This window comes from Ailuropoda melanoleuca, chromosome 19 (genome assembly GCF_002007445.2).
Source record: "Ailuropoda melanoleuca isolate Jingjing chromosome 19, ASM200744v2, whole genome shotgun sequence".
In the NCBI taxonomy this organism is placed as follows: Eukaryota; Metazoa; Chordata; class Mammalia; order Carnivora; family Ursidae; genus Ailuropoda; species Ailuropoda melanoleuca.
Genome location: NC_048236.1, coordinates 20,167,183 through 20,178,470, shown reverse-complemented (window position 1 = coordinate 20,178,470; position 11,288 = coordinate 20,167,183). Strand labels below are relative to the sequence as shown.

The following is an 11,288-nucleotide window of genomic DNA, read 5'->3' as shown; positions in this document are numbered from 1 at the left end:
AATGCAGAAGATGGTGGGAAGACTTTTTTCCCCCCATTGGCCATACCAGGATGGTTTTCTTTGCATAATACAGGTGTAAAGTTTACATTAAATTGCGGGATTTCTCAAGTGTGTCACCCAGGTCAGTGCTGCAGGTACCACTGATTATCAAACCCGGTTTTCAGGGTTTACTGTAGCCTTATAATTTCCTGACAACAACGGTGGTTTTCCATGAACATTTTTGTCCCACCTTCCAACTTTCTTGATTAATTTTACTTATAGTACTGCTATCTATCTATCTATCTATCTATCTATCTATCTATCTATCATCTATCATCTATCATCTATCTATCATCTATCTACCTACCTATCATGTTCATCATCATCTTTCTAATAATATTAGTCATTTTTAGCATACAACTGACATTAATTATATTCACAATCTATTTCAGATGCAGTCATTACCACTATCTTTATAACCTTTTCTATTACCTCAAACAGAAGCTCCATGACCCCGTTTTCCTCTTTCTTGCAGCCATCACCCTACAAAGGCATGACCACCGACACCAGCCCCTTGCACCCATACTGGCCTTGGCACCTGAGGCTGGACATCTTTGTGCCTGATGACTGTCCCACTCGGCATCTCCTGGTTGGCCTATTCTCCATCTCTGGGGTCTTAGTTGCAACCACATGGCTGTTATCAGGTTATACTGTTGTTGTTCCCCTGGGGACTTGGTAGCAACTGTCCCTGTGCTGGTTTGCAGTATTTACATGGTGATTGAAGGCTGGTTCAGCCTCTACTACAAAGACTTTCTTGGAAACCAAGCTTTCTTTTTTTTAAATTTAATTTAATTTATTTATTTGACAGAGACAATGAGACAGCACAAGCAGAGGGAACAAAAAGGGAGAAGCTGGCTCCCCGCTAAGCAAGGAGGCCAAAGTGGGGCTTGATTGCAGGATCCCGGGAACATGACCTGAGCTGAAGGCAGATGCTTAACTGACTGAGCCACCCAGGAGCACCAAGACCAAGCTTCCTTTTCCCAACTCTGGAAGGCTTATGCCACAAGAGACAGCTTATACAACGTGAGTGACAATTTCACAAAATGCATGGAGACCATCACAGCTTGCCTATGGGTGGTGATCACCTTTCTCCAGCAGACCCTCTGCTTTGTCTTATAGCTTGTGGCCTCTGTGGATCAGATCTATAGGGATGTGCTCTATTTCCTGACAGAGCACCAGGACAGATTCTTGCATGGGGAGCTGGGCTACCCATTAACTTCCGGTTTTACTTTGTCTTCATGAACATCCTGTGGCTGGTGTTGCCTGGAATCTTCATGCTTGATTCTCTAAAACAGTTCACTGGTGCCCAGAACATACTGGACGCCAAAGTCACAAAAGCCAAAAGCAAGCAGAATTAAAAAGTAATAGACTAAGCTTGAACACTAGCTGATGAGGAACACTTCACCAGCCAGAAAAGTCCAGTTCTTACCCCCACAGGCTGGAGGGACAAAGCAAATTGATCTGTCAAACTCAGGCTGATGGGTAAGCAACCAGAAGGGTCAGAGGCAGCAGGAGAAGAGCTGTGTGGAGCTACTGGCAAGAACCACTGGGACAAAGGTACAGAAGAACCTAGGAGGTCCATGATGGTGACAGTTTTTAAAGTCAGGAAATAGGGGAGCCTGGGTGGCTCAGTCAGTTAAACATCTGCCTTCGGCTCAGGTCAGGTTCCCAGGATCCTGGGATCAAGTCCTGCATCCGGCTTCCTGCTCAGTGGGGTGCCTACTTCTCCCTCTCCCATTGCTCCTTCCCCCTGCTCATGCTCTCTCTCTCCGTCAAATAAATAAATAAAATCTTAAATACATACATCCATAAAATCAGGAAATAAAAGATCTTGACATTCCCCCCCAAAAAAGAGAGTTTAGAAAACTCCATGAGCAGTAAACAATGACTCCTCATTCCCTTTGCTGCTGGCAATCTCTAATCTATTTTCTGTCTCTAGGAATTTACCTTTCTAATATTTCATGTAAGTGGAATCACATTAATCTTTTTGTTTCTAGCTTATTTGTCTTAGCATAATGTTTTCAGGGTCATCCCTGAAAGAATTTTTTATGGATAAATAATATTTCATTGTGTGCATAATACCACACTGTGTTTATTCATTCATCTGTTAATGAATTTTGTATTGTTTTTATCTTTTTTGACTATTGTAAATAATGCTACAATGAACACTGATATACAAATATTTATTTGGATTTCTGACTTCAGTTACGTTGGGTATATGCCCAGCAGTGGAATAACTAGGTCATATGATAATTCAATGTTTAGCTTTCAGAGGAATCATAAAACTGTTTTCCACGGGCCTGTACTATTTTCATTAACAGTACAAGGGTTACAATTTGTCCAGAACCTCACCAACACTTGTTGTTTTCTGGTTTTTTTTTTTAAATTTTATTTAATAGTCATCCTAGTAGGTATAAGTGGTAACTCATAATGCTATTAAATATCTTTTCAAGTGATTACTGACCATTTGTTTATGATTTTTGTAGGAATAGCTGTTTAAATTATTTGCCCATTTTTAAATAAGGTTTGTCTTCTTTTGAATTGTAGGAGTCCTTTTTTTTAGTAATAGTATTTATTAATAATATTAATATATTCTAGATAGTAAACCATTATTAAATATATGATTTGCAAATATTTTCTACCATTCTGGAAATTGTCTTTTCACTTTCTTAATAACGTCTTTTGATATCAAAAAGTTTGCATTTTGATAAAGTCCAATTTATCTTTTTTTTTTTTTCTTTTCTTCCATTTGGTTTTGGTATCATATCTAAAAATTCATTGCCAAAGCTGAGTCACCAAGATTTACTCCTACATTAGATTTAGCTTTTATATCTACACCATTGATCTATTTTGAGTTAATTTTTGTGTATGGTGTTAATGGATATCAACAGCATTCTTTTCATGGAAATTCAGTTCTCCCAATACCATTTATTGAAGAGACTGTTCTTTCTCCATTGTTTGAGCTTGGAACTCTTATTAGAAATCAGCAGCTCACAGATGCATGTGTTTATTTCTGAATTCTCAATTCTATCCCATTGATCTAGCCTTATGCCAATACCATGTTCTTTTGTTAAGTAGATTTGGAGTGTGTTTTAAATTAGGAAATGTAAATCTTCCAACTTTTTTTTTCAAAATTGATTTGGTTATTTGAGGTCCCTTTCAGTTCTACATGAATTTGAGGATTGGCTTTTTCATTGCTGCAAATAAAAGTTTTGGAATATAATAGGGATTGCATTGAATGTGTAGATTATTTTGGGTAGTATTGACATCGTAACAATGTCATCGTTTCAATGTATTTAGATCTTCTTTAACCAGTGTTTTGTAGTTTTCAGTCTACAAACCCTTTACCTCCTTGGTCAAATTTATTCTTAAGTATTTTAATCTTTAGGATGCTATCATAAATAAATATTTTTAATTTCTTTTCTATATATTCATTGCTAGTATATAGAAACAGAACTTTTCTTTGAGTGTTGATCTTGTACTCTGCAACTTTGTTAAATTTGTTATTAGTTCCAGAAGCCTTCTTGTCCATTTTTTTTTTGTGTGTGAAAATCTCTATATAGTAATACATCATTTGCAAGTACAGATAGTTTTACTTCTTTTCCAATCGGGGTATCTGTTATTATTTTTTCTAGCCTAATTGTTCTGGCTAAAACTTCCAGTACAATGTTGAAAGCATGAAAGTGGACATTCTTTTCTTGTTTTTTTATTTTAGTAGGGAAATTTTCAGTCTTCCACTTGAGTATGATGTTGGCTATGGGTTTTTGATAAATGTCTTTTGTTGTGTCAGTGAATTTCCTTTCTGTTCCTAGTTTTCTGTTTTAATCATGAAAAAGTATTTGGATTTGTCACACACCTTTTTCATATCAACTGAGATAATCATGTATTTTTCCCCCTTCTATTAATATTATATTGATTGATTTGTTTATGTTGAACCACCATTGCATTGCTGAGATAAATCCCACTTGTTAATGGTGTATAATCCTTTCCTTGTGCTGTAGGATGGTTTTGCTAGTATTTTATTTAGAATTTCTACATCTATATTCATAAGGCAGATGATTGGTCTGTGATTTTACTTTGTTGTAATGTCTTTATCTGGCTTTATGGGGAACTCCAGGAATTAGTTTGGAAATGGTTCCTCATCTTCTATTTCTTTGAAGAGTTTGAAAAGAATTGGTGTTAATTCTTCTTTAAGTGTGTGCTAGAAGTTACCAATAAAGCCTTCTCATCCTGGACTTTTATTTGATGCCATGAAATGTTTTTAAGCACCTAATTCCTTATACTTGGCATCTTATGATCCTTGGGTTGTTTTATTTTGTTTTATCTGGCTTTTCTTTTTGAGTGATGCATAAAGCAGTGGCTCCTACTTGACTAAGAGTAAGTTGATGTATTACAGCTGTAGAAATTATTAAAAGATAGAAATACTAGTAACACTGTATTTATATAAACCCAAGGGGTGCCTGGGTAGGTTAGTTGGTTAAGTGTTTGCCTTCAGCTCAGGTCATAATCCTGGTAGTCCCAGATATTAAGCCCCACTCAGCAGGGAGCCTGCTTTTCCCTCCTCCCTCTGCTGTTCCCCCACTCACTTATGCTCTCTCTCTCTCTCAAATAAATAAACAAAATCTTAAAAATAGGGGCGCCTGGGTGGTTCAGTCGTTAAGCGTCTGCCTTTGGCTCAGGGCATGATCCCGGCATTCTGGGATCGAGCCCCACATCAGGTTCCCTGCTCTGCTGGGAGCCTGCTTCTTCCTCTCCCACTCCCCCTGCTTGTGTTCCCTCTCTCACTGGCTGTCTCTCTCTCTGTCAAATAAATAAATAAAACCTTTAAAAAAATCTTAAAAATAAAGAAATAAATAAACTTGAACTTTTTCTGTAAGAAGTCATTTGACTCTCAATTTCATACAGGTGAAATTATAAGTAGAGAAGCCACTTCAACTTTTACCTGAAATTTTTTGGAGACCACTATTACATGTGGACTTTTTAAACATAAAAGTAAAGTGATGTGTTACACTTAGTTGTTTAACCATGTTTGTATTTTCATCACTTAACACTTTGATAAAAAAAATGTTCAACTAATAAATTTTGAATGAATGACAATGATGTAATCAGTTGTTGCAATATTTATTAGTGAAATAGGAAAATAAAGATTAATATATTATCTATAAATTAACAAAACTCCGAATGTTTTTATCATAATTTAAAAAAACCTCACATCATATTTTAAGGCACAAAATATGTAATTAATTCAACACATGTTCTCTAAAGATATATGACTGACTTACATAAAAATAGAATTTCTGCTGTATGGGAAAGAAACTGTCCTTAAAACATAAAAGATATATTTAAGACTTTAACTCTGCTGAGAAAACAATTTAACCACAAGCCAAGGCATTTTTTTCAGCAATATCTGACTGATACATTTAGTGTTAGACAGGTTTGAACACAGCTGAATGAAGAGTTTCAAATGATGGCATGGTATTTGATTTTTGCTCTTTCAATTTTTGATTCTGTATTTCTCTGTGTATGTTTCCTTATTAGTTAGTGATTTCCACATGGCAGATATGGGCAACTCAAACGCACATTCTTTTTATAACTCTAGGTCTGGTGCTTGTATGAGATGAAAAAGCATAGAAGACATTTTGGTCATATGAAAAAGAAGGTCCAGAAATGCATGGTTTCTTTGTCTAAAAGAGACAGAAGTTCTGGAGGGAACAGTTGAAGTGAATGGCAAATTCTTCAAATGCTTTACCTTTATGGGATAGTCAGGGATATCAAGGAAGGTCTTCATTTTGAGGCTGAAGCAAGTACATGAGGGTACCCTAAATTCACAATACTTGTTCTCTCAGGCCCTTGTGGATATTGAATGCTCTTGTGTTTATGCCAAAGACATGCTCAAACTCCAACTTTCCGTGATAGACAGCTGAGGTAGGGAGAGTGCCATGGGCAGCATAAGTTCCTTATTCCCAGTATGGAAAAAAATCTGAGTTGAAAAAAGTGTCTTAACAGACACTTCAAGAGTTGTGTGTCCCAACTAGTTTGTTTTCTATTAACCACTCATGAGAAAGAAAAAAAAATAAATGTGAAAATGATTTTGTGTATGCAAATAGCAGAAGTACTACAATAATATTATTTATATTATATTGTTTCTTTTAGACACACGATCTTATATATAAAGAGATTTGCGTTTTAGTTACCCATGTTTTTTTTTAAGCATCACATTCAGATGTCCCTTTGTCTTTGGGCTGACTAGAGATAAAGGTCTAGAAGGATGAGAGCTAGTGAAATTGATTTACACAAGGAAGGTGGATAATTTTGAAAAGAAAAGAAAAACAATCTTGAAATGATGCAGACTCAGCATCTACCATTTGAGGAAAAAAATGGAATGAGAACAAAATTGAGTGATAGGGATTTTATTTAGTTGTAAAACAGCAAAAATGTGAACATGCTATCCTCATTATCTCATAAAATAGCCAGTAAAATTAACATAGGTGTCTAAACACTGGAGTGAACTTAATTTTGAAAAGATTTTAATCAATTTATTAATTATTTTAAAGCTATTTATGACCAATTAAAAGGTTATTCATAAGAGTACTCTCACATTTGCATTTATTTTTGCTATCCTGATGCAATAGGCTGGACTCCACCCCCAAGTGGTTTGAATGCTAAGACTGATGGTCCCCCACATGAGCGCACGCGCACGCACACACACACACACAAACACACAAAATGGCGTGAAAAAGTTTACTACTACCTGAAAAGTTACTACTAACATAATGAGGTTTTGTGGGAGAACAGGCATGTGTCTCAAGTTAATCTGAAAATATCCTGAGAAACAGCAATAAGTGAAAGCTGGTTTGAGGTTTTTATGGTGGTTAGATGGGAGGCCAGATTTAGGGTTCTCAAGAGCAGCATGGTTTGAGTCTTCTGGAGACACCGAAGGAGAGATTTTTAGAACTTTCTTATCATCAGCTCAAATTTGGAGCAAAAAAGGGCAGGGGGGGAAATGAGTCTTAAAAGCTGTATAACAGCCCAATATCAAAAAATGGATTCGTGCTCTTTTACTATAGCGTTCTTGCAAAAAGAGCACAGAACCCAAATACTGGATATCCATAACTAATAAGAAGATTCTCATTTTATATATGCAAGAGATTGAATTCATGAGGAAGGGTCAAGAGAATGTCTATGCTAACTTTTGAAAAAATAACTATGAAATGCAAATTATTCAAGTAAACTCAAAAGTGGAAAATCTAATAACTAAAATGAAAAAAAAATCTACCTCAAAATAACTTTGTAACATTAGGTTAAGACAATGTTCTGGGGAATTTCTACTAGATCTTAAAAAAAGAGATTGTTACTATGTTATTAATTTTTCCATAACATACGTTAAAGGCCTTCCGAGTTTTTTAAATACATAACATACAAACAACAATAATGAATATCGGATTAGAATTAGTTTGATGAAATAAGGATGAATAAACAACTGGGAATGTTTAGATTTCTTGAAGAAGAAGAAGAAAGGAAAAAAGTCAAAAGGAAAAAGGGAAAAGGCCAAGAAAGGAAAAGGTCAAGGAGGAAGAGAAGGGTAAACATTATGGGGAGAATATGTATGGTCTGAAGTACTTTTACGCATGATCTCATTTGATTCTTACAACATCTGTATTGAACTTACCTGCGTTATGGAGCTCGTAAGGAGCCGAACCATAAGAACACATGTCTTTATGATCCCCAAAGTCATATTGACAAAAATGGGTATAATCTATCATTGAATGAAAAGTGGGCCTTCAAAAAATATGGATTATAAAGGATTTTTTCTATATATGGACTTGAACATTGTACATATTTATCTATATAAACATATTTGCATGTATTTTTAGAAATGTATGTAAGTACAAAGTTAAAATATGAAGATTATATATCAAAATATTAATGGTGTTCATGTTTGGATATTGGAATTAACTAAATTATTTTATTTCATTTTAAAACTACAATTTAAATTTTTTTTCATTTATCTACTTTTACTAATATTTGCAATTAACGTATAAACTAGTTTGTTCTGTAACAAAACTTATTAAAAGTTTTATGGACATGAGGTAAGAGAAAAGATACATAGTATTTGAACAGTTATTAAACTGGACTTTTAATTGTTGAATTATTGAGAAATAAATGCATAAATATATGGAATATTAACTAACATATATCCATAATTTTTCAAACCAGATGGGCATTTGTAGTTTTATATTTAACATTTTTTTTTCATTTTTCCATAGACAGAAGACCCTAAATTATGTGAAGAATAATGAGAATGAAAGTAACTGCCTCATTAAATTAAATATAGGGATTTTTTTTGATCCTATGCTGTGAGTACTGGACACCTCATTAAATTAAATATAGGGTTGTTTTTCTTTTTTTTTGATCCCCTGATCTGAGGGCTCTACCTTTAGAACAATTAAAGTACCAGTTGCTTGTAGACATTTATTACAGAAGTCTTCTTTTACTGATAAAACAGTTCATTCCACATTATTTTTTCTCTATTCTTGCTAACATTTTCTACATCCATTAAAGCTTTGACTTAATTAACTTAATTAACTGAATCTTCATTTTGGGGACCTCAGCCACTTCTGTAAATGATAGAATATATTTGATGTGTTATTCTTACATGTATTCTAATTAAAAATCACCTATTTTCTTTAAAAAAAAAGTGTTTTAAATCCCTTCTATAGCCTATAGTAGACCTCTATTCTTTTATTTCAATGCACAAGTTTTAATGAGTCATTACAATTTGAAAGGGCTATTTACATGCAATTTTAGCTTAATCAAATATGTCATGAGTTTCAGATTAACCATTTACCATTAGAAATGTCAGTACAAAATAATTTTATCAAATTCATTTGGACCTCCCCAGAAATTTTAAATGCCAATGTAACTTAAACTGTGTGATATTTTGCCAAGAGTCATTTACAGTAATCTATGATCATTAATGACAGATTAGTTAAATAAATGCTTTAAATTTATCAAATGTTTTAGGAAAAAATAATATAGAATAAAATCTGAAGTACAGATTTTAATTGAATATTTTAAAATTTCAATCTATATCCCACCTCTATGTATTTCTCAGGAACATAAAATCTGTACTTTGCATTTGTTTTTCGGTGAAAAAAAGGAGAAGAATGTTAATAGATATTCATTTTTACCATAATTGTTTACAGTAAAGGGAAGTCATATTTTCAAAGTAATGTAAATTATGAGCAGAACATTCAACCCATATATATATGTTTTATACATATATTTTGGAGAAATTTCTTAAGATAAAATATAGCTGTAATTGGACATTGTCCCACAGTTTATTGACTAAAGAATTTTTCCAGTTTGGGCGACATTAAATATTTTAAATATCTGAAGGTCTTTACACATTGGTAAATTTTGAGAGTCATACAACGGAAAGAACAAATTCTATGATAGTTACCCACTTGAACAAAGTATGTCCCAATATTTTTTATTATTTATTTATTTAATATTTTTTATTATTAACCTCTGAAGTGTAGTATCTGCACCTTCGTTAGCTTCCTAAGGTGATGTGGTATAGAAGAAAATGTTAGAAGTTGTATTGATAAATGATTTTAGCCAAGTCTAGAAAAGTAAATCAAATTCTTACATTAAATATGGAATGACATTTATACATATACACACAGAAATTTACACACAAAGAGATAGAGAATAAGTAAAAAGATTTGGAGAGAGTGCCATCAGCAAAATGGTCGCGTTTGTAGCTCCAAATGCCCATCCCTCTATAGAAACATGGAAAACACAAGCAGAAACTGTCAAAAACAACATTGTCCTAACTTTGAAAAAAGGCAAAACTTCACAAAAACCAAGCAAATGCTGAATAAAGGAAAATGCAACTTAAAAATGATAAGAAATGGTAGCATTTTAACGTCCTCTTTCCACAGCCTCTGCCTGCTCAGCAGCACTCTTGAAGGTGACAGCCTACATTCTCAGTGTAGGAACATGGTCCTTGGTCTTGAAGGAAGCAGAGTATATTTTATCTGCCCTTTCTAGCTCTTCTGGAGATATATAAAGGACTGATGCAAAGCGTTCAACACCTTTTGCTTAGCTCGGAACTCTCTCACGGTGGAAAAGTGGCAAGCATTGTTCGAAACCACTGTAAGGTGAAGTAAGTCCTGCAGTTGCCTAGCGTAAAAGGTTATGGTTAAGATATATGAATTAATTTTTAGAACAATTTGGCAAGTAAAAAAATAGAAGTCATCCACATTGGAAAGGAAGAAGTAAAACTATCTCATCATAAGTCATTAAGGAAATCCAAATCAAAACTGTAATTATATATAGCTTCACATCCACTAGCGTGGCTACAATAAATTTTTTAAAAAGGGAAACAGTTACTGTTGATGCAGATGTAAAGAAATTGGTCCTCATACATCGCTGGTGGGAATGCAAGAATGGTTCAGCCATTGTAGAAAACAAGTTGATGGTTCCTCAAATAGTTGAGTATAGAATTATCATATGACCCTGCAATTCTATTCCCAGGCATTTACTACAAAAAGATTAAGATTCAACAAGTAAAAGTACATGTCCAGGCATGTCCATAGTAGCACTATTCACAATAGCCCAAAACTCGGCCAATGGATGAATGGATAAGCAAGTTATGCTATATGCATACAATTGAATGTTATTTAGCCTTGCTAATGAATGGAATATTGATACATGCTACAATGTGGATGAGCCTCCAAAACATTATGCTAAGTGCAAAAGATACTCACAAGAGACCCCATGATTCTATTCATATGAAATATCCAGAATAGATAAATACATGGAGATAGGATGTACATTGGTGGTTACCAGAGGATGGAGAGTAGTGACTCAATAGTTAATGGATTTTGCTTTGGAGTGATGGAAATGTTTTGGCTCTAGATACAAGTTGTGGTTGCACATCAATGTGAATGTACCAAATGTCAGTGAATTGTTTCCTTGAAATGGTTAATTTTATGTTATGTGAATTTCACTTTCATAAATTGTTTTTAAAATATTTGAGTAATTTTTGTTTATTATTGATCATGAATCCTTGAACACCATTTCCTGGAACTTGCATTTCGAATAATTAGTTTTAGAGACTTAGATGTGATCTATTTGACACAAACCGAAGTTCCTTCTTAACTCAGTTTGTAGGCTACTTCAAATTCACCAGACTTTATTCATGTTGAAATGTATGTTGGATGAAAAGATAGTGAATAAAT

The 11,288-nt window shown here is 34.0% G+C and overlaps 1 pseudogene; it reads left to right on the top strand.

Moving 5' to 3' along the window:
• Positions 1-532: 532 nt before the first annotated feature.
• LOC100476514 lies at positions 533-1,397 on the top strand (annotated as a pseudogene).
• The last annotated feature ends 9,891 nt before the right edge of the window (positions 1,398-11,288 follow it).